We start from the raw sequence: 22,062 nt of genomic DNA on the forward strand, positions 1-22,062 counted from the left end.
GGAATATATTGCTTTGAACTAACCGTTTGCATGCATATCATGGCCACCTCACTTGACGTGAGTTGATGTGGAGCGTCAGTTGTCAGAAATTACTGCCAGGAGTGCCCGAGGTGCATTCTCGTAAGAATGTTGCGGCAGCATCATCTCAGCAGCACATTGGTATCTGGTAGAGAAGGATTATGCAATAGTGTCACCATGTCTTTTGCTTTGTGCAACAAAAGACAATCACGAGTTGCTAAAGTTGCCAAATACAAACATGTCTAAATCATGACCAACATGCAGAGGGAAGAAATGTCAGGAGTGGGATTTGAAATCACGCCTCCATTGCAGACCAGAAGTCCCTTTGGGGAAAGAGCCCTTGCTTAAGTCTGGCGCCTTAGACCGCTCGGCCATCCTGACAGCCATTGGTGGGAATTGACTCTTTAGGACAGTGGAACTAACTCATTAGTTTATTAGTCTCTAATTCGATCAACATACTCAAGGTGTTCTTGAGAAAAGTCTCCATTTCTTGCAATATTCACTTTTGTCTCAGCTTGAAAGGACGTCAGTCGGGACTTTGCACAACTTATGACAGTGACATGAAGTGAGTGAAGCTCTTGTAAATGAGTTTAGTGGGTCTCAGTTGGATTGTTGGTTAGATGATTAATTTTGTTTGGTAAAACGATTGTACAAGCAGCCAAGTCTGGCTGCTGTTTCAGCTGGGTTTTCTGAATTGCTTCTCTTTCGAAAACCTCAGCATCCATCATGGGGCTTGCAGCCTTTTGTTACTTATATACGCACAGTTTGAGAAACCTGATTGGAAACATGGTTACGTGTATAAACGACAACAAAATTGCGGTACTCCGACTGGTATCTAGTCGGGTAAAGTCATTTTCCATATCCCAATTTGTGAAATCAGCTCCCCTGAGAAAGCCGACGGTAATTTGGCTACTTTACTGTGTGTAATTGCAGGAAGTGACTTTCATTTTCAGCTGTACAAGAAATCAAGGTTTTGTGGAGTTTTAGTATTGGTCCGAGATCTTATCCAGTGTGGCCGTATTAAAACCACCACACCCAACGTGGGGCTCGAACCCACGACCCTGAGATTAAAAGTCTCATGCTCTACCGCCTGAGCTAGCCAGGCCTCAAAGAGGACCCTGAAAAGACCCTTTGACCTTCAATGAAGCAACATATTTCCAGGCGTCTTTGAGCAAAGTCCCACTTTGTTTCAGCAATCGCTCTTAGATCAGCTGCAACTATTTAGCCGTTTGTTTTCTGCAACTTCCTCCAGACAGTAAGTCTTAGGCTTGGAGTATATTGCTTTGAACTAACCTCAACATCTTAAGCTCTGCTACCTCCAGCTCTGCCTCCTGTGTTTTCTTCAGTGCCGCTGTCTCTAAGCCGAACAACATCGCTGGTCTCACCACCGTCTTGAGACGGTGGCTTCCTTTCATTCTCGCTGACACTCTTTTATCACACAACACACCTGACACTTTTGTCCACCCGTTCCAACCTGATTGCAGTGGCCTCTTCACCTCTTTTCCACACTCTCCGTTGCTCTGAACCGTTAACCCTAAGTACTTAAAGTCCTGCACCTTCTTCACGTCTGCCCCCTGTAACCTCACCGTTCCACCTGGGTCCCTCTCATTGACACACATCTCAGTTTTCCAGAGCAGACCTCCATCTCTCTAGATTTTCCTCCACCTGCTCCCTGTTCTCACTACAAATCACAATGTCATCCGCAAACATCATGGTCCACGGAGATTCCAGTCTAACCTCATCTGTCAGCCTGTCCGCCACCAGAGCAAGGAAGAAGGGGCTCAGAGCCGATCCTTGATGCAGACCCACCGCCACCTTGAACTCCTCTGTCACACCTACAGCACACCTCACCGCGGTCTTACAGCTTTCATACATGTCCTCCATCACTCTAACATACTTCTCTGCCACTCCAGAATTCCTCATACAATACCACAGCTCCTCTCTCGGCACCCTGTCATACGCTTTCTCTAAGTCTACGAAGACACAATGCATCTCCCCATGACCTTCTCTGTATTTCTCCATCGGCATCCTCAAAGCAAATATTTCATCTGTTGGACTCTCTCTAGGCATGAAACCATATTGCTCACCTCTGCCCTTAGCCTAGCTTCCACTACTATTTCCCACAACTTCATTGTGTGGCTCATCAACTTTATTCCTCTGTAGTTGCCACAGCTCTGCTCATCTCCCTTGTTCTTAAAAATGGGCACCAGTACACTTCTCCTCCAGTCCTCGGCCCTCCTCTCACTCTCCAAGATCTTGTTAAACAAACTAGTCAGAAACTCTACTGCCACCTCTCCTAGACACTTTCATACCTCCACAGGTATGTCATCAGGACCCGCTGCCTTTCCACTCTTCATCCTCTTCAACGTCCTCCTCACTTCACTCTTACTAATCTTGGCTACTTCCTGCTCCACACCAGTCACCTCTTCTACTCTTTGTTCCCTTTCATTTTCCTCATTGATTAACTCTTAAAAAGTTCTCCTTCCATCTTCCCATCAAAATCCTGGCACCTGTCAATTTATTTCCATCCTTATCGTTAAACACCCTAACCTGCTGCACATCCTTCCCATCTCTGTCTCTTAGTCTGGCCAACCTGAACAAATCCACCTCTCCCTCTTTAGTGTCCAACCTAGCATACAAGTCCTCATATGCTCTTTGCCACCTCTACCTTCACCTTACGCTGCATCTCCCTGTACTCTTGTCGACTCTCTTCAGTCCTCGCAGTGTCCCACTTCTTCTTAGCTAACCTTTTTCTCTGTATACACTCCTGAAGTTCCTGGTTCTGCCGCCAAATCACCTTGTCCACTTTCCTGTTTCCAGATGACACACCGAGTACCCTCGGTGTTCCCTATGAAAGTCCCCCAGTGACTTTCATTTTCAGCTGTACAAGAAATCAAGTTGTTCTGCAGTTTTAGTGTTGGTCCCAGATCTTCTCCAGTGTGGCCATAATCAAAAGAGACCCCGCCCAACGTGGGGCTCGAACCCACGACCTTGAGATTAAGAGTCTCATGCTCTACCGACTGAGCTAGCCGGGCCGCTAAAAGTACACCTGAAAAGACCCGTTGACCCTCAATAAAGCAACATTTTTCCAGGCGTGTTTAAGCAAAGTCCCACTCTGTTTCAGCAATCACTTTTAGATCAGCTGCAACTATTTAGCCGTTTGTTTTCTGCATCTTCCTCCAGACAGTAAGTCTTAGGCATGGAATAAATTGCTTCGAACTAATCGTTTGCATGCACATCATATCTGGTATCTAGTCGGGTAAAGTCATTTTCTATATCCCAATTTGTGAAATCAGCTCCCCTGAGAAAGCCGACTGAAGTTTGGCTACTTTACTGTGTGTAATTGCAGGAAGTGACTTTCATTTTCAGCTGTACAAGAAATCAAGGTTTTGTGGAGTTGTAGTGTTGGTCCGAGATCTTATCCAGTGTGGCCGTATTAAAAGCACCATGCCCAACGTGGGGCCCGAACCCACGACCCTGAGATTAAAAGTCTCATGCTCTACCGCCTGAGCTAGCCGGGCCTCAAAGAGGACCCTGAAAAGACCCTATGACCTTCAATGAAGCAACATATTTCCAGGCGTCTTTGAGCAAAGTCCCACTTTGTTTCAGCAATCGCTCTTACATCAGCTGCAACTATTTAGCCGTTTGTTTTCTGCAACTTCCTCCAGACAGTAAGTCTTAGGCTTGGAGTATATTGCTTTGAACTAACCGTTTGCATGCACATCATGGCCACCTCACTTGACGTGAGTTGATGTGGAGGGTCAGTTGTGCGCATGGTCAGAAATTACTGCCAGGAGTGCCCGAGGTGCATTCTCGTAAGAATGTTGCGGCAGCATTATCTCAGCAGCACAATGGTATATGGTAGAGAAGGATTATGCAATAGTGTTGCCATGTCTTTTGCTTTGTGCAACAAAAGAAATCACGAGTTGTTAAAGTTTTTAAAGTTGTTCAATACAAATATGTCTAAATAATTAGCAACATGCAGATCAAAGTAATGTCAGGAGAGGGATTTGAACCCACGCCTCCACTGGAGACCAGAAGTCCCTTTGGGGAAGGAGTTCTTCCTTGAGTCTGGCGCCTTAGACCGCTCTGCCATCCTGACAGCCGTTGGTGGGCGCCGACTCTTTAGGACAGTGGAACTAAGTCATTAGGTTGTTATTCTCTGATTCAATCAACATACTCAAGGTGTTCTTGAGGAAAGTCTCAATTTGTTGCAATACTCACTTTTGTCTCAGCTGGAAAGGGCCGTCAGTCGGGACTTTGCGCAACTTATGACAGTGTAATGAAGTGAGTGAAGCTCTCGTTTGTGAGTTTAGTGGGTTTCAGTTGGAGTGTTGGTTAGATGATCGATATTGTTTGGCAAAACGTTTGTACGGGTAGCCAAGTCTGGCTGCAGTTGCAGCTGGATTTTCTGAATTGCTACTTTTTCAAAAACCTCAGCATCCATCGTAGGGCTTGCGGCCTTTTGTTACGCTTATGCACAGTTTCAGAAAGCTAATTGGAAACATGGTTACGTGTATAAACGACAACAAAATTGCGGTACTCCGACTGGTATCTAGTCGGGTAAAGTCATTTTCCATATCCCAATTTGTGAAATCAGCTCCCCTGAGAAAGCCGACTGTAATTTGGCTACTTTACTGTGTGTAATTGCAGGAAGTGACTTTCATTTTCAGCTGTACAAGAAATCAAGGTTTTGTGAAGTTTTAGTGTTGGTCCGAGATCTTATCCAGTGTGGCCGTATTAAAAGCACCACGCCCAACGTGGGGCCCGAACCCACGACCCTGAGGTTAAAAGTCTCATGCTCTACCGCCTGAGCTAGCCGGGCCTCAAAGAGGACCCTGAAAAGACCCTTTGACCTTCAATGAAGCAACATATTTCCAGGCGTCGTTGAGCAAAGTCCCACTTTGTTTCAGCAATCGCTCTTAGATAAGCTGCAACTATTTAGCCGTTTGTTTTCTGCAACTTCCTCCAGACAGTAAGTCTTAGGCTTGGAGTATATTGCTTTGAACTAACCGTTTGTCCTCATTATTGAGCCTGTCCATCCTCGTTACTCCCAAAGAGAACCTCAACATCTTAAGGTCTGCTACCTCCAGCTCTGCCTCCTGTGTTTTCTTCAGTGCCGCTGTCTCTAAGCCGAACAACATCGCTGGTCTCACCACCGTCTTGAGACGGTGGCTTCCTTTCATTCTCGCTGACACTCTTTTATCACATAACACACCTGACACTTTTGTCCACCCGTTCCAACCTGATTGCAGTGGCCTCTTCACCTCTTTTCCACACTCTCCGTTGCTCTGAACCGTTGACCCTAAGTACTTAAAGTCCTGCACCTTCTTCACCTCTGCCCCCTGTAACCTCACCGTTCCACCTGGGTCCCTCTCATTGACACACATCTCAGTTTTCCAGAGCAGACCTCCATCTCTCTAGATTTTCCTCCACCTGCTCCCTGTTCTCACTACAAATCACAATGTCATCCGCAAACATCATAGTCCACGGAGATTCCAGTCTAACCTCATCTGTCAGCCTGTCCGCCACCAGAGCAAGGAAGAAGGGGCTCAGAGCCGATCCTTGATGCAGACCCACCGCCACCTTGAACTCCTCTGTCACACCTACAGCACACCTCACCGTGGACTTACAGCTTTCATACATGTCCTTTATCACTCTAACATACTTCTCTGCCACTCCAGAATTCCTCATACAATACCACAGCTCCTCTCTCGGCACCCTGTCATACGCTTTCTCTAAGTCTACGAAGACACAATGCACCTCCCCGTGACCTTCTCTGTATTTCTCCATCGGCATCCTCAAAGCAAAAACTTCATCTGTTGGACTCTTTCTAGGCATGAAACCATATTGCTCACCTCTGCCCTTAGCCTAGCTTCCACTACTATTTCCCAAAACTTCATTGTGTGGCTCATCAACTTTTTTCCTCTGTAGTTGCCACAGCTCTGCTCATCTCCCTTGTTCTTAAAAATGGGCACCAGTACACTTCTCCTCCAGTCCTCGGCCCTCCTCTCACTCTCCAAGATCTTGTTAAACAAACTAGTCAGAAACTCTACTGCCACCTCTCCTAGACACTTTCATACCTCCACAGGTATATCATCAGGACCCGCTGCCTTTCCACTCTTCATCCTCTTCAACGTCCTCCTCACTTCACTCTTACCAATCTTGGCTACTTCCTGCTCCACACCAGTCACCTCTTCTACTCTTTGTTCCCTTTCATTTTTTCTCATTGATTAACTCTTAAAAAGTTCTCGTTCCATCTTCCCATCACAATCCTGGCACCTGTCAATTTATTTCCATCCTTATCGTTAATCACCCTAACCTGCTGCACATCCTTCCCATCTCTGTCTCTTAGTCTGGCCAACCTGAACAAATCCACCTCTCCGTCTTTAGTGTCCAACCTAGCATACAAGTCCTCATATGCTCTTTGCCACCTCTACCTTCCCCTTACGCTGCATCTCCCTGTACTCTTGTCGACACTCTTCAGTCCTCGCAGTGTCCCACTTCTTCTTAGCTAACCTTTTTCTCTGTATACACTCCTGAAGTTCCTCGTTCTGCCGCCAAATCACCTTGTCCACTTTCCTGTTTCCAGATGACACACCGAGTACCCTCGGTGTTCCCTATGAAAGTCCCCCAGTGACTTTCATTTTCAGCTGTACAAGAAATCAAGTTGTTCTGCAGTTTTAGTGTTGGTCCCAGATCTTCTCCAGTGTGGCCAAAATCAAACGTGGGGCTCGAACCCACGACCCCGAGTTTAAGAGTCTCATGCTCTACCGACTGAGCTAGCCGGGGCGTTAAAAGGACACCTGAAAAGACCCTTTGACCCTCAATAAAGCAACATTTTTCCAGGCGTGTTTAAGCAAAGTCCCACTCTGTTTCAGCAATCACTTTTAGATCAGCTGCAACTATTTAGCCGTTTGTTTTCTGCATCTTCCTCCAGACAGTAAGTCTTAGGCTTGGAATAAATTGCTTCGAACTAATCGTTTGCATGCACATCATGGCCACCTCACTTGACGTGAGTTGATGTGGAGGGTCAGTTGTGCGCGTGGTCAGAAATTACTGCCAGGAGTGCCCGAGGTGCACTTTCGTAAGAATGTTGTGGCAGCATTATCTCAGCAGCACAATGGTATATGGTAGAGAAGGATTATGCAATAGTGTTGCCATGTCTTTTGCTTTGTGCAACAAAAGAAATCACGAGTTGTTAAAGTTTTCAAAGTTGTTCAATACAAATATGTCTAAATCATTAGCAACATGCAGATCAAAGTAATGTCAGGAGAGGGATTTGAACCCACGCCTCCACTGGAGACCAGAAGTCCCTTTGGAGAAGGAGTTCTTCCTTGAGTCTGGCGCCTTAGACCGCTCGGCCATCCTGACAGCCGTTGGTGGGCGCCGACTCTTTAGGACAGTGGAACTAAGTCATTAGGTTGTTATTCTCTAATTCAATCAACACACTCAAGGTGTTCTTGAGGAAAGTCTCAATTTGTTGCAATACTCACCTTTGTCTCAGCTGGAAAGGGCCGTCAGTCGGGACTTTGCGCAACTTATGACAGTGTAATGAAGTGAGTGAAGCTCTTGTTTGTGAGTTTAGTGGGTTTCAGTTGGAGTGTTGGTTAGATGATCGATATTGTTTGGCAAAACGTTTGTACGGGTAGCCAAGTCTGGCTGCAGTTGCAGCTGGATTTTCTGAATTGCTACTTTTTCGAAAACCTCAGCATCCATCGTAGGGCTTGCAGCCTTTTGTTACGCTTATGCACAGTTTGAGAAAGCTGATTGGAAACATGGTTACGTGTATAAACGACAACAAAATTGCGGTACTCCGAGTGGTATCTAGTCGGGTAAAGTCGGTTTCCATATCCCAATTTGTGAAATCAGCTGCCCTGACAAAGCCGACTGTAATTTGGCTACTTTACTGTGTGTAATTGCAGGAAGTGACTTTCATTTTCAGCTGTACAAGAAATAAAGGTTTTGTGCAGTTTTAGCATTGGTCCCAGATCTTATCCAGTGTGGCCGTATTAAAACCACCACGCATAACATGGGGCTCGAACCCACGACCCTGAGATTAAAAGTCTCATGCTCTACCGCCTGAGCTAGCCGGGCCTCAAAGAGGACCCTGAAAAGACCCTTTGACCTTCAATGAAGCAACATATTTCCAGGCGTCTTTGAGCAAAGTCCCACTTTGTTTCAGCAATCGCTCTTACATCAGCTGCAACTATTTAGCCGTTTGTTTTCTGCAACTTCCTCCAGACAGTAAGTCTTAGGCTTGGAGTATATTGCTTTGAACTAACCGTTTGACCTCATTATTGAGCCTGTCCATCCTCGTTACTCCCAAAGAGAACCTCAACATCTTAAGGTCTGCTACCTCCAGCTCTGCCTCCTGTGTTTTCTTCAGTGCCGCTGTCTCTAAGCCGAACAACATCGCTGGTCTCACCACCGTCTTGAGACGGTGGCTTCCTTTCATTCTCGCTGACACTCTTTTATCACACAACACACCTGACACTTTTGTCCACCCGTTCCAACCTGATTGCAGTGGCCTCTTCACCTCTTTTCCACACTCTCCGTTGCTCTGAACCGTTGACCCTAAGTACTTAAAGTCCTGCACCTTCTTCACCTCTGCCCCCTGTAACCTCACCGTTCCACCTGGGTCCCTCTCATTGACACACATCTCAGTTTTCCAGAGCAGACCTCCATCTCTCTAGATTTTCCTCCACCTGCTCCCTGTTCTCACTACAAATCACAATGTCATCCGCAAACATCATAGTCCACGGAGATTCCAGTCTAACCTCATCTGTCAGCCTGTCCGCCACCAGAGCAAGGAAGAAGGGGCTCAGAGCCGATCCTTGATGCAGACCCACCGCCACCTTGAACTCCTCTGTCACACCTACAGCACACCTCACCGCGGTCTTACAGCTTTCATACATGTCCTCCATCACTCTAACATACTTCTCTGCCACTCCAGAATTCCTCATACAATACCACAGCTCCTCTCTCGGCACCCTGTCATACGCTTTCTCTAAGTCTACGAAGACACAATGCACCTCCCCATGACCTTCTCTGTATTTCTCCATCGGCATCCTCAAAGCAAATACTTCATCTGTTGGACTCTTTCTAGGCATGAAACCATATTGCTCACCTCTGCCCTTAGCCTAGCTTCCACTACTATTTCCCACAACTTCATTGTGTGGCTCATCAACTTTTTTCCTCTGTAGTTGCCACAGCTCTGCTCATCTCCCTTGTTCTTAAAAATGGGCACCAGTACACTTCTCCTCCAGTCCTCGGCCCTCCTCTCACTCTCCAAGATCTTGTTAAACAAACTAGTCAAAAACTCTACTGCCACCTCTCCTAGACACTTTCATACCTCCACAGGTATGTCATCAGGACCCGCTGCCTTTCCACTCTTCATCCTCTTCAACGTCCTCCTCACTTCACTCTTACTAATCTTGGCTACTTCCTGCTCCACACCAGTCACCTCTTCTACTCTTTGTTCCCTTTCATTTTCCTCATTGATTAACTCTTAAAAAGTTCTCCTTCCATCTTCCCATCACAATCCTGGCACCTGTCAATTTATTTCCATCCTTATCGTTAATCACCCTAACCTGCTGCACATCCTTCCCATCTCTGTCTCTTAGTCTGGCCAACCTGAACAAATCCACCTCTCCCTCTTTAGTGTCCAACCTAGCATACAAGTCCTCATATGCTCTTTGCCACCTCTACCTTCACCTTACGCTGCATCTCCCTGTACTCTTGTCGACACTCTTCAGTCCTCGCAGTGTCCCACTTCTTCTTAGCTAACCTTTTTCTCTGTATACACTCCTAAAGTTCCTCGTTCTGCCCCCAAATCACCTTGTCCACTTTCCTGTTTCCAGATGACACACCGAGTACCCTCGGTGTTCCCTATGAAAGTCCCCCAGTGACTTTCATTTTCAGCTGTACAAGAAATCAAGTTGTTCTGCAGTTTTAGTGTTTGTCCCAGATCTTCTCCAGTGTGGCCAAAATCAAACGTGGGGCTCGAACCCACGACCCTGAGATTAAGAGTCTCATGCTCTACCGACTGAGCTAGCCGGGCCTGTAAGACACCTGAACAGACCCTTTGACCCTCAATAAAGCAACATTTTTCCAGGCGTGTTTAAGCAAAGTCCCACTCTGTTTCAGCAATCACTTTTAGATCAGCTGCAACTATTTAGCCGTTTGTTTTCTGCATCTTCCTCCAGACAGTAAGTCTTAGGCTTGGAATAAATTGCTTCGAACTAATTCTCTGTATTTCTCCATCGGCATCCTCAAAGCAAATACTTCATCTGTTGGACTCTTTCTAGGCATGAAACCATATTGCTCACCTCTGCCCTTAGCCTAGCTTCCACTACTATTTCCCACAACTTCATTGTGTGGCTCATCAACTTTTTTCCTCTGTAGTTGCCACAGCTCTGCTCATCTCCCTTGTTCTTAAAAATGGGCACCAGTACACTTCTCCTCCAGTCCTCGGCCCTCCTCTCACTCTCCAAGATCTTGTTAAACAAACTAGTCAAAAACTCTACTGCCACCTCTCCTAGACACTTTCATACCTCCACAGGTATGTCATCAGGACCCGCTGCCTTTCCACTCTTCATCCTCTTCAACGTCCTCCTCACTTCACTCTTACTAATCTTGGCTACTTCCTGCTCCACACCAGTCACCTCTTCTACTCTTTGTTCCCTTTCATTTTCCTCATTGATTAACTCTTAAAAAGTTCTCCTTCCATCTTCCCATCACAATCCTGGCACCTGTCAATTTATTTCCATCCTTATCGTTAATCACCCTAACCTGCTGCACATCCTTCCCATCTCTGTCTCTTAGTCTGGCCAACCTGAACAAATCCACCTCTCCCTCTTTAGTGTCCAACCTAGCATACAAGTCCTCATATGCTCTTTGCCACCTCTACCTTCACCTTACGCTGCATCTCCCTGTACTCTTGTCGACTCTCTTCAGTCCTCGCAGTGTCCCACTTCTTCTTAGCTAACCTTTTTCTCTGTATACACTCCTAAAGTTCCTCGTTCTGCCCCCAAATCACCTTGTCCACTTTCCTGTTTCCAGATGACACACCGAGTACCCTCGGTGTTCCCTATGAAAGTCCCCCAGTGACTTTCATTTTCAGCTGTACAAGAAATCAAGTTGTTCTGCAGTTTTAGTGTTGGTCCCAGATCTTCTCCAGTGTGGCCAAAATCAAACGTGGGGCTCGAACCCACGACCCTGAGATTAAGAGTCTCATGCTCTACCGACTGAGCTAGCCGGGCCCCTAAAAGGACACCTGAAAAGACCCTTTGACCCTCCATAAAGCAACATTTTTCCAGGCGTGTTTAAGCAAAGTCCCACTCTGTTTCAGCAATCACTTTTAGATCAGCTGCCACTATTTAGCCGTTTGTTTTCTGCATCTTCCTCCAGACAGTAAGTCTTAGGCTTGGATTAAATTGCTTCGAACTAATCGTTTGCATGCACATCATGGCCACCTCACTTGACGTGAGTTGATGTGGAGGGTCAGTTGTGCGCGTGGTCAGAAATTACTGCCAGGAGTGCCCGAGGTGCACTCTCGTAAGAATGTTGCGGCAGCATTATCTCAGCAGCACAATGGTATATGGTAGAGAAGGATTATGCAATAGTGTTGCCATGTCTTTTGCTTTGTGCAACAAAAGAAATCACGAGTTGTTAAAGTTTTCAAAGTTGTTCAATACAAATATGTCTAAATCATTAGCAACATGCAGATCAAAGTAATGTCAGGAGAGGGATTTGAACCCACACCTCCACTGGAGACCAGAAGTCCCTTTGGGGAAGGAGTTCTTCCTTGAGTCTGGCGACTTAGACCGCTCTGCCATCCTGACAGCCGTTGGTGGGCGCCGACTCTTTAGGACAGTGGAACTAAGTCATTAGGTTGTTATTCTCTAATTCAATCAACACACTCAAGGTGTTCTTGAGGAAAGTCTCAATTTGTTGCAATACTCACCTTTGTCTCAGCTGGAAAGGGCCGTCAGTCGGGACTTTGCGCAACTTATGACAGTGTAATGAAGTGAGTGAAGCTCTCGTTTGTGAGTTTAGTGGGTTTCAGTTGGAGTGTTGGTTAGATGATCGATACTGTTTGGCAAAACGTTTGTACGGGTAGCCAAGTCTGGCTGCAGTTGCAGCTGGATTTTCTGAATTGCTACTTTTTCAAAAACCTCAGCATCCATCGTAGGGCTTGCACCCTTTTGTTACGCTTATGCACAGTTTGAGAAAGCTGATTGGAAACATGGTTACGTGTATAAACGACAACAAAATTGCGGTACTCCGAGTGGTATCTAGTCGGGTAAAGTCGGTTTCCATATCCCAATTTGTGAAATCAGCTGCCCTGACAAAGCCGACTGTAATTTGGCTACTTTACTGTGTGTAATTGCAGGAAGTGACTTTCATTTTCAGCTGTACAAGAAATAAAGGTTTTGTGGAGTTTTAGTGTTGGTCCGAGATCTTATCCAGTGTGGCCGTATTAAAAGCACCACGCCCAATGTGGGGCTCGAACCCACGACCCTGAGATTAAAAGTCTCATGCTCTACCGCCTAAGCTAGCCGGGCCTCAAAGAGGACCCTGAAAAGACCCTTTGACCTTCAATGAAGCAACATATTTCCAGGCGTCTTTGAGCAAAGTCCCACTTTGTTTCAGCAATCGCTCTTACATCAGCTGCAACTATTTAGCCGTTTGTTTTCTGCAACTTCCTCCAGACAGTAAGTCTTAGGCTTGGAGTATATTGCTTTGAACTAACCTCAACATCTTAAGGTCTGCTACCTCCAGCTCTGCCTCCTGTGTTTTCTTCAGTGCCGCTGTCTCTAAGCCGAACAACATCGCTGGTCTCACAACCGTCTTGAGACGGTGGCTTCCTTTCATTCTCGCTGACACTCTTTTATCACACAACACACCTGACACTTTTGTCCACCCGTTCCAACCTGATTGCAGTGGCCTCTTCACCTCTTTTCCACACTCTCCGTTGCTCTGAACCGTTGACCCTAAGTACTTAAAGTCCTGCACCTTCTTCACCTCTGCCCCCTGTAACCTCACCGTTCCACCTGGGTCCCTCTCATTGACACACATCTCAGTTTTCCAGAGCAGACCTCCATCTCTCTAGATTTTCCTCCACCTGCTCCCTGTTCTCACTACAAATCACAATGTCATCCGCAAACATCATAGTCCACGGAGATTCCAGTCTAACCTCATCTGTCAGCCTGTCCGCCACCAGAGCAAGGAAGAAGGGGCTCAGAGCCGATCCTTGATGCAGACCCACCGCCACCTTGAACTCCTCTGTCACACCTACAGCACACCTCACCGCGGTCTTACAGCTTTCATACATGTCCTCCATCACTCTAACATACTTCTCTGCCACTCCAGAATTCCTCATACAATACCACAGCTCCTCTCTCGGCACCCTGTCATACGCTTTCTCTAAGTCTACGAAGACACAATGCACCTCCCCATGACCTTCTCTGTATTTCTCCATCGGCATCCTCAAAGCAAATACTTCATCTGTTGGACTCTTTCTAGGCATGAAACCATATTGCTCACCTCTGCCCTTAGCCTAGCTTCCACTACTATTTCCCACAACTTCATTGTGTGGCTCATCAACTTTTTTCCTCTGTAGTTGCCACAGCTCTGCTCATCTCCCTTGTTCTTAAAAATGGGCACCAGTACACTTCTCCTCCAGTCCTCGGCCCTCCTCTCACTCTCCAAGATCTTGTTAAACAAATTAGTCAAAAACTCTACTGCCACCTCTCCTAGACACTTTCATACCTCCACAGGTATGTCATCAGGACCCGCTGCCTTTCCACTCTTCATCCTCTTCAACGTCCTCCTCACTTCACTCTTACTAATCTTGGCTACTTCCTGCTCCACACCAGTCACCTCTTCTACTCTTTGTTCCCTTTCATTTTCCTCATTGATTAACTCTTAAAAAGTTCTCCTTCCATCTTCCCATCACAATCCTGGCACCTGTCAATTTATTTCCATCCTTATCGTTAATCACCCTAACCTGCTGCACATCCTTCCCATCTCTGTCTCTTAGTCTGGCCAACCTGAACAAATCCACCTCTCCCTCTTTAGTGTCCAACCTAGCATACAAGTCCTCATATGCTCTTTGCCACCTCTACCTTCACCTTACGCTGCATCTCCCTGTACTCTTGTCGACTCTCTTCAGTCCTCGCAGTGTCCCACTTCTTCTTAGCTAACCTTTTTCTCTGTATACACTCCTAAAGTTCCTCGTTCTGCCCCCAAATCACCTTGTCCACTTTCCTGTTTCCAGATGACACACCGAGTACCCTCGGTGTTCCCTATGAAAGTCCCCCAGTGACTTTCATTTTCAGCTGTACAAGAAATCAAGTTGTTCTGCAGTTTTAGTGTTGGTCCCAGATCTTCTCCAGTGTGGCCAAAATCAAACGTGGGGCTCGAACCCACGACCCTGAGATTAAGAGTCTCATGCTCTACCGACTGAGCTAGCCGGGCCCCTAAAAGGACACCTGAAAAGACCCTTTGACCCTCCATAAAGCAACATTTTTCCAGGCGTGTTTAAGCAACGTCCCACTCTGTTTCAGCAATCACTTTTAGATCAGCTGCAACTATTTAGCCGTTTGTTTTCTGCATCTTCCTCCAGACAGTAAGTCTTAGGCTTGGATTAAATTGCTTCGAACTAATCGTTTGCATGCACATCATGGCCACCTCACTTGACGTGAGTTGATGTGGAGGGTCAGTTGTGCGCGTGGTCAGAAATTACTGCCAGGAGTGCCCGAGGTGCACTCTCGTAAGAATGTTGCGGCAGCATTATCTCAGCAGCACAATGGTATATGGTAGAGAAGGATTATGCAATAGTGTTGCCATGTCTTTTGCTTTGTGCAACAAAAGAAATCACGAGTTGTTAAAGTTTTCAAAGTTGTTCAATACAAATATGTCTAAATCATTAGCAACATGCAGATCAAAGTAATGTCAGGAGAGGGATTTGAACCCACACCTCCACTGGAGACCAGAAGTCCCTTTGGGGAAGGAGTTCTTCCTTGAGTCTGGCGACTTAGACCGCTCTGCCATCCTGACAGCCGTTGGTGGGCGCCGACTCTTTAGGACAGTGGAACTAAGTCATTAGGTTGTTATTCTCTAATTCAATCAACACACTCAAGGTGTTCTTGAGGAAAGTCTCAATTTGTTGCAATACTCACCTTTGTCTCAGCTGGAAAGGGCCGTCAGTCGGGACTTTGCGCAACTTATGACAGTGTAATGAAGTGAGTGAAGCTCTCGTTTGTGAGTTTAGTGGGTTTCAGTTGGAGTGTTGGTTAGATGATCGATACTGTTTGGCAAAACGTTTGTACGGGTAGCCAAGTCTGGCTGCAGTTGCAGCTGGATTTTCTGAATTGCTACTTTTTCAAAAACCTCAGCATCCATCGTAGGGCTTGCAGCCTTTTGTTACGCTTATGCACAGTTTGAGAAAGCTGATTGGAAATATGGTTACGTGTATAAACGACAACACAATTGCGGTACTCCGAGTGGTATCTAGTCGGGTAAAGTCGGTTTCCATATCCCAATTTGTGAAATCAGCTGCCCTGACAAAGCCGACTGTAATTTGGCTACTTTACTGTGTGTAATTGCAGGAAGTGACTTTCATTTTCAGCTGTACAAGAAATAAAGGTTTTGTGGAGTTTTAGTGTTGGTCCGAGATCTTATCCAGTGTGGCCGTATTAAAAGCACCACGCCCAATGTGGGGCTCGAACCCACGACCCTGAGATTAAAAGTCTCATGCTCTACCGCCTAAGCTAGCCGGGCCTCAAAGAGGACCCTGAAAAGACCCTTTGACCTTCAATGAAGCAACATATTTCCAGGCGTCTTTGAGCAAAGTCCCACTTTGTTTCAGCAATCGCTCTTACATCAGCTGCAACTATTTAGCCGTTTGTTTTCTGCAACTTCCTCCAGACAGTAAGTCTTAGGCTTGGAGTATATTGCTTTGAACTAACCTCAACATCTTAAGGTCTGCTACCTCCAGCTCTGCCTCCTGTGTTTTCTTCAGTGCCGCTGTCTCTAAGCCGAACAACATCGCTGGTCTCACAACCGTCTTGAGACGGTGGCTTCCTTTCATTCTCGCTGACACTCTTTTATCACACAACACACCTGACACTTTTGTCCACCCGTTCCAACCTGATTGCAGTGGCCTCTTCACCTCTTTTCCACACTCTCCGTTGCTCTGAACCGTTGACCCTAAGTACTTAAAGTCCTGCACCTTCTTCACCTCTGCCCCCTGTAACCTCACCGTTCCACCTGGGTCCCTCTCATTGACACACATCTCAGTTTTCCAGAGCAGACCTCCATCTCTCTAGATTTTCCTCCACCTGCTCCCTGTTCTCACTACAAATCACAATGTCATCCGCAAACATCATAGTCCACGGAGATTCCAGTCTAACCTCATCTGTCAGCCTGTCCGCCACCAGAGCAAGGAAGAAGGGGCTCAGAGCCGATCCTTGATGCAGACCCACCGCCACCTTGAACTCCTCTGTCACACCTACAGCACACCTCACCGCGGTCTTACAGCTTTCATACATGTCCTCCATCACTCTAACATACTTCTCTGCCACTCCAGAATTCCTCATACAATACCACAGCTCCTCTCTCGGCACCCTGTCATACGCTTTCTCTAAGTCTACGAAGACACAATGCACCTCCCCATGACCTTCTCTGTATTTCTCCATCGGCATCCTCAAAGCAAATACTTCATCTGTTGGACTCTTTCTAGGCATGAAACCATATTGCTCACCTCTGCCCTTAGCCTAGCTTCCACTACTATTTCCCACAACTTCATTGTGTGGCTCATCAACTTTTTTCCTCTGTAGTTGCCACAGCTCTGCTCATCTCCCTTGTTCTTAAAAATGGGCACCAGTACACTTCTCCTCCAGTCCTCGGCCCTCCTCTCACTCTCCAAGATCTTGTTAAACAAATTAGTCAAAAACTCTACTGCCACCTCTCCTAGACACTTTCATACCTCCACAGGTATGTCATCAGGACCCGCTGCCTTTCCACTCTTCATCCTCTTCAACGTCCTCCTCACTTCACTCTTACTAATCTTGGCTACTTCCTGCTCCACACCAGTCACCTCTTCTACTCTTTGTTCCCTTTCATTTTCCTCATTGATTAACTCTTAAAAAGTTCTCCTTCCATCTTCCCATCACAATCCTGGCACCTGTCAATTTATTTCCATCCTTATCGTTAATCACCCTAACCTGCTGCACATCCTTCCCATCTCTGTCTCTTAGTCTGGCCAACCTGAACAAATCCACCTCTCCCTCTTTAGTGTCCAACCTAGCATACAAGTCCTCATATGCTCTTTGCCACCTCTACCTTCACCTTACGCTGCATCTCCCTGTACTCTTGTCGACTCTCTTCAGTCCTCGCAGTGTCCCACTTCTTCTTAGCTAACCTTTTTCTCTGTATACACTCCTAAAGTTCCTCGTTCTGCCCCCAAATCACCTTGTCCACTTTCCTGTTTCCAGATGACACACCGAGTACCCTCGGTGTTCCCTATGAAAGTCCCCCAGTGACTTTCATTTTCAGCTGTACAAGAAATCAAGTTGTTCTGCAGTTTTAGTGTTGGTCCCAGATCTTCTCCAGTGTGGCCAAAATCAAACGTGGGGCTCGAACCCACGACCCTGAGATTAAGAGTCTCATGCTCTACCGACTGAGCTAGCCGGGCCCCTAAAAGGACACCTGAAAAGACCCTTTGACCCTCCATAAAGCAACATTTTTCCAGGCGTGTTTAAGCAACGTCCCACTCTGTTTCAGCAATCACTTTTAGATCAGCTGCAACTATTTAGCCGTTTGTTTTCTGCATCTTCCTCCAGACAGTAAGTCTTAGGCTTGGATTAAATTGCTTCGAACTAATCGTTTGCATGCACATCATGGCCACCTCACTTGACGTGAGTTGATGTGGAGGGTCAGTTGTGCGCGTGGTCAGAAATTACTGCCAGGAGTGCCCGAGGTGCACTCTCGTAAGAATGTTGCGGCAGCATTATCTCAGCAGCACAATGGTATATGGTAGAGAAGGATTATGCAATAGTGTTGCCATGTCTTTTGCTTTGTGCAACAAAAGAAATCACGAGTTGTTAAAGTTTTCAAAGTTGTTCAATACAAATATGTCTAAATCATTAGCAACATGCAGATCAAAGTAATGTCAGGAGAGGGATTTGAACCCACACCTCCACTGGAGACCAGAAGTCCCTTTGGGGAAGGAGTTCTTCCTTGAGTCTGGCGACTTAGACCGCTCTGCCATCCTGACAGCCGTTGGTGGGCGCCGACTCTTTAGGACAGTGGAACTAAGTCATTAGGTTGTTATTCTCTAATTCAATCAACACACTCAAGGTGTTCTTGAGGAAAGTCTCAATTTGTTGCAATACTCACCTTTGTCTCAGCTGGAAAGGGCCGTCAGTCGGGACTTTGCGCAACTTATGACAGTGTAATGAAGTGAGTGAAGCTCTCGTTTGTGAGTTTAGTGGGTTTCAGTTGGAGTGTTGGTTAGATGATCGATACTGTTTGGCAAAACGTTTGTACGGGTAGCCAAGTCTGGCTGCAGTTGCAGCTGGATTTTCTGAATTGCTACTTTTTCAAAAACCTCAGCATCCATCGTAGGGCTTGCAGCCTTTTGTTACGCTTATGCACAGTTTGAGAAAGCTGATTGGAAACATGGTTACGTGTATAAACGACAACAAAATTGCGGTACTCCGAGTGGTATCTAGTCGGGTAAAGTCGGTTTCCATATCCCAATTTGTGAAATCAGCTGCCCTGACAAAGCCGACTGTAATTTGGCTACTTTACTGTGTGTAATTGCAGGAAGTGACTTTCATTTTCAGCTGTACAAGAAATAAAGGTTTTGTGGAGTTTTAGTGTTGGTCCGAGATCTTATCCAGTGTGGCCGTATTAAAAGCACCACGCCCAATGTGGGGCTCGAACCCACGACCCTGAGATTAAAAGTCTCATGCTCTACCGCCTAAGCTAGCCGGGCCTCAAAGAGGACCCTGAAAAGACCCTTTGACCTTCAATGAAGCAACATATTTCCAGGCGTCTTTGAGCAAAGTCCCACTTTGTTTCAGCAATCGCTCTTACATCAGCTGCAACTATTTAGCCGTTTGTTTTCTGCAACTTCCTCCAGACAGTAAGTCTTAGGCTTGGAGTATATTGCTTTGAACTAACCTCAACATCTTAAGGTCTGCTACCTCCAGCTCTGCCTCCTGTGTTTTCTTCAGTGCCGCTGTCTCTAAGCCGAACAACATCGCTGGTCTCACAACCGTCTTGAGACGGTGGCTTCCTTTCATTCTCGCTGACACTCTTTTATCACACAACACACCTGACACTTTTGTCCACCCGTTCCAACCTGATTGCAGTGGCCTCTTCACCTCTTTTCCACACTCTCCGTTGCTCTGAACCGTTGACCCTAAGTACTTAAAGTCCTGCACCTTCTTCACCTCTGCCCCCTGTAACCTCACCGTTCCACCTGGGTCCCTCTCATTGACACACATCTCAGTTTTCCAGAGCAGACCTCCATCTCTCTAGATTTTCCTCCACCTGCTCCCTGTTCTCACTACAAATCACAATGTCATCCGCAAACATCATAGTCCACGGAGATTCCAGTCTAACCTCATCTGTCAGCCTGTCCGCCACCAGAGCAAGGAAGAAGGGGCTCAGAGCCGATCCTTGATGCAGACCCACCGCCACCTTGAACTCCTCTGTCACACCTACAGCACACCTCACCGCGGTCTTACAGCTTTCATACATGTCCTCCATCACTCTAACATACTTCTCTGCCACTCCAGAATTCCTCATACAATACCACAGCTCCTCTCTCGGCACCCTGTCATACGCTTTCTCTAAGTCTACGAAGACACAATGCACCTCCCCATGACCTTCTCTGTATTTCTCCATCGGCATCCTCAAAGCAAATACTTCATCTGTTGGACTCTTTCTAGGCATGAAACCATATTGCTCACCTCTGCCCTTAGCCTAGCTTCCACTACTATTTCCCACAACTTCATTGTGTGGCTCATCAACTTTTTTCCTCTGTAGTTGCCACAGCTCTGCTCATCTCCCTTGTTCTTAAAAATGGGCACCAGTACACTTCTCCTCCAGTCCTCGGCCCTCCTCTCACTCTCCAAGATCTTGTTAAACAAACTAGTCAAAAACTCTACTGCCACCTCTCCTAGACACTTTCATACCTCCACAGGTATGTCATCAGGACCCGCTGCCTTTCCACTCTTCATCCTCTTCAACGTCCTCCTCACTTCACTCTTACTAATCTTGGCTACTTCCTGCTCCACACCAGTCACCTCTTCTACTCTTTGTTCCCTTTCATTTTCCTCATTGATTAACTCTTAAAAAGTTCTCCTTCCATCTTCCCATCACAATCCTGGCACCTGTCAATTTATTTCCATCCTTATCGTTAATCACCCTAACCTGCTGCACATCCTTCCCATCTCTGTCTCTTAGTCTGGCCAACCTGAACAAATCCACCTCTCCCTCTTTAGTGTCCAACCTAGCATACAAGTCCTCATATGCTCTTTGCCACCTCTACCTTCACCTTACGCTGCATCTCCCTGTACTCTTGTCGACTCTCTTCAGTCCTCGCAGTGTCCCACTTCTTCTTAGCTAACCTTTTTCTCTGTATACACTCCTAAAGTTCCTCGTTCTGCCCCCAAATCACCTTGTCCACTTTCCTGTTTCCAGATGACACACCGAGTACCCTCGGTGTTCCCTATGAAAGTCCCCCAGTGACTTTCATTTTCAGCTGTACAAGAAATCAAGTTGTTCTGCAGTTTTAGTGTTGGTCCCAGATCTTCTCCAGTGTGGCCAAAATCAAACGTGGGGCTCGAACCCACGACCCTGAGATTAAGAGTCTCATGCTCTACCGACTGAGCTAGCCGGGCCCCTAAAAGGACACCTGAAAAGACCCTTTGACCCTCCATAAAGCAACATTTTTCCAGGCGTGTTTAAGCAACGTCCCACTCTGTTTCAGCAATCACTTTTAGATCAGCTGCAACTATTTAGCCGTTTGTTTTCTGCATCTTCCTCCAGACAGTAAGTCTTAGGCTTGGATTAAATTGCTTCGAACTAATCGTTTGCATGCACATCATGGCCACCTCACTTGACGTGAGTTGATGTGGAGGGTCAGTTGTGCGCGTGGTCAGAAATTACTGCCAGGAGTGCCCGAGGTGCACTCTCGTAAGAATGTTGCGGCAGCATTATCTCAGCAGCACAATGGTATATGGTAGAGAAGGATTATGCAATAGTGTTGCCATGTCTTTTGCTTTGTGCAACAAAAGAAATCACGAGTTGTTAAAGTTTTCAAAGTTGTTCAATACAAATATGTCTAAATCATTAGCAACATGCAGATCAAAGTAATGTCAGGAGAGGGATTTGAACCCACACCTCCACTGGAGACCAGAAGTCCCTTTGGGGAAGGAGTTCTTCCTTGAGTCTGGCGACTTAGACCGCTCTGCCATCCTGACAGCCGTTGGTGGGCGCCGACTCTTTAGGACAGTGGAACTAAGTCATTAGGTTGTTATTCTCTAATTCAATCAACACACTCAAGGTGTTCTTGAGGAAAGTCTCAATTTGTTGCAATACTCACCTTTGTCTCAGCTGGAAAGGGCCGTCAGTCGGGACTTTGCGCAACTTATGACAGTGTAATGAAGTGAGTGAAGCTCTCGTTTGTGAGTTTAGTGGGTTTCAGTTGGAGTGTTGGTTAGATGATCGATACTGTTTGGCAAAACGTTTGTACGGGTAGCCAAGTCTGGCTGCAGTTGCAGCTGGATTTTCTGAATTGCTACTTTTTCAAAAACCTCAGCATCCATCGTAGGGCTTGCACCCTTTTGTTACGCTTATGCACAGTTTGAGAAAGCTGATTGGAAACATGGTTACGTGTATAAACGACAACAAAATTGCGGTACTCCGAGTGGTATCTAGTCGGGTAAAGTCGGTTTCCATATCCCAATTTGTGAAATCAGCTGCCCTGACAAAGCCGACTGTAATTTGGCTACTTTACTG

At 46.4% G+C, this 22,062-nt stretch overlaps 12 non-coding genes across 12 annotated transcripts; all 12 read right to left on the reverse strand.

Annotated features, from left to right (window-relative positions):
* Nucleotides 1-1,050: 1,050 nt before the first annotated feature.
* trnak-uuu (transfer RNA lysine (anticodon UUU)) lies at nt 1,051-1,123 on the reverse strand. The gene has a single exon. It is a non-coding gene; the product is annotated as a tRNA-Lys (tRNA).
* A 1,857-nt stretch (nt 1,124-2,980) lies between these two features.
* Nucleotides 2,981-3,053, reverse strand: trnak-cuu (transfer RNA lysine (anticodon CUU)). The gene has a single exon. It is a non-coding gene; the product is annotated as a tRNA-Lys (tRNA).
* Nucleotides 3,054-3,466: 413 nt separating this feature from the next.
* Nucleotides 3,467-3,539, reverse strand: trnak-uuu (transfer RNA lysine (anticodon UUU)). The gene has a single exon. It is a non-coding gene; the product is annotated as a tRNA-Lys (tRNA).
* A 3,746-nt stretch (nt 3,540-7,285) lies between these two features.
* trnal-caa (transfer RNA leucine (anticodon CAA)) lies at nt 7,286-7,392 on the reverse strand. Its single transcript has 2 exons — nt 7,355-7,392; nt 7,286-7,330 (listed from the first exon to the last, which is right to left on the reverse strand). It is a non-coding gene; the product is annotated as a tRNA-Leu (tRNA).
* A 2,616-nt stretch (nt 7,393-10,008) lies between these two features.
* trnak-cuu (transfer RNA lysine (anticodon CUU)) lies at nt 10,009-10,081 on the reverse strand. Its single transcript has one exon. It is a non-coding gene; the product is annotated as a tRNA-Lys (tRNA).
* A 1,128-nt stretch (nt 10,082-11,209) lies between these two features.
* On the reverse strand, nt 11,210-11,282 carry trnak-cuu (transfer RNA lysine (anticodon CUU)). The gene has a single exon. It is a non-coding gene; the product is annotated as a tRNA-Lys (tRNA).
* Nucleotides 11,283-12,514: 1,232 nt separating this feature from the next.
* trnak-uuu (transfer RNA lysine (anticodon UUU)) lies at nt 12,515-12,587 on the reverse strand. The gene has a single exon. It is a non-coding gene; the product is annotated as a tRNA-Lys (tRNA).
* Nucleotides 12,588-14,429: 1,842 nt separating this feature from the next.
* On the reverse strand, nt 14,430-14,502 carry trnak-cuu (transfer RNA lysine (anticodon CUU)). The gene has a single exon. It is a non-coding gene; the product is annotated as a tRNA-Lys (tRNA).
* A 1,232-nt stretch (nt 14,503-15,734) lies between these two features.
* On the reverse strand, nt 15,735-15,807 carry trnak-uuu (transfer RNA lysine (anticodon UUU)). Its single transcript has one exon. It is a non-coding gene; the product is annotated as a tRNA-Lys (tRNA).
* A 1,842-nt stretch (nt 15,808-17,649) lies between these two features.
* trnak-cuu (transfer RNA lysine (anticodon CUU)) lies at nt 17,650-17,722 on the reverse strand. The gene has a single exon. It is a non-coding gene; the product is annotated as a tRNA-Lys (tRNA).
* A 1,232-nt stretch (nt 17,723-18,954) lies between these two features.
* trnak-uuu (transfer RNA lysine (anticodon UUU)) lies at nt 18,955-19,027 on the reverse strand. The gene has a single exon. It is a non-coding gene; the product is annotated as a tRNA-Lys (tRNA).
* A 1,842-nt stretch (nt 19,028-20,869) lies between these two features.
* Nucleotides 20,870-20,942, reverse strand: trnak-cuu (transfer RNA lysine (anticodon CUU)). Its single transcript has one exon. It is a non-coding gene; the product is annotated as a tRNA-Lys (tRNA).
* Nucleotides 20,943-22,062: the final 1,120 nt, after the last annotated feature.

This window comes from Channa argus, unplaced genomic scaffold (genome assembly GCF_033026475.1).
Source record: "Channa argus isolate prfri unplaced genomic scaffold, Channa argus male v1.0 Contig080, whole genome shotgun sequence".
NCBI classification, from domain to species: domain Eukaryota; kingdom Metazoa; phylum Chordata; class Actinopteri; order Anabantiformes; family Channidae; genus Channa; species Channa argus.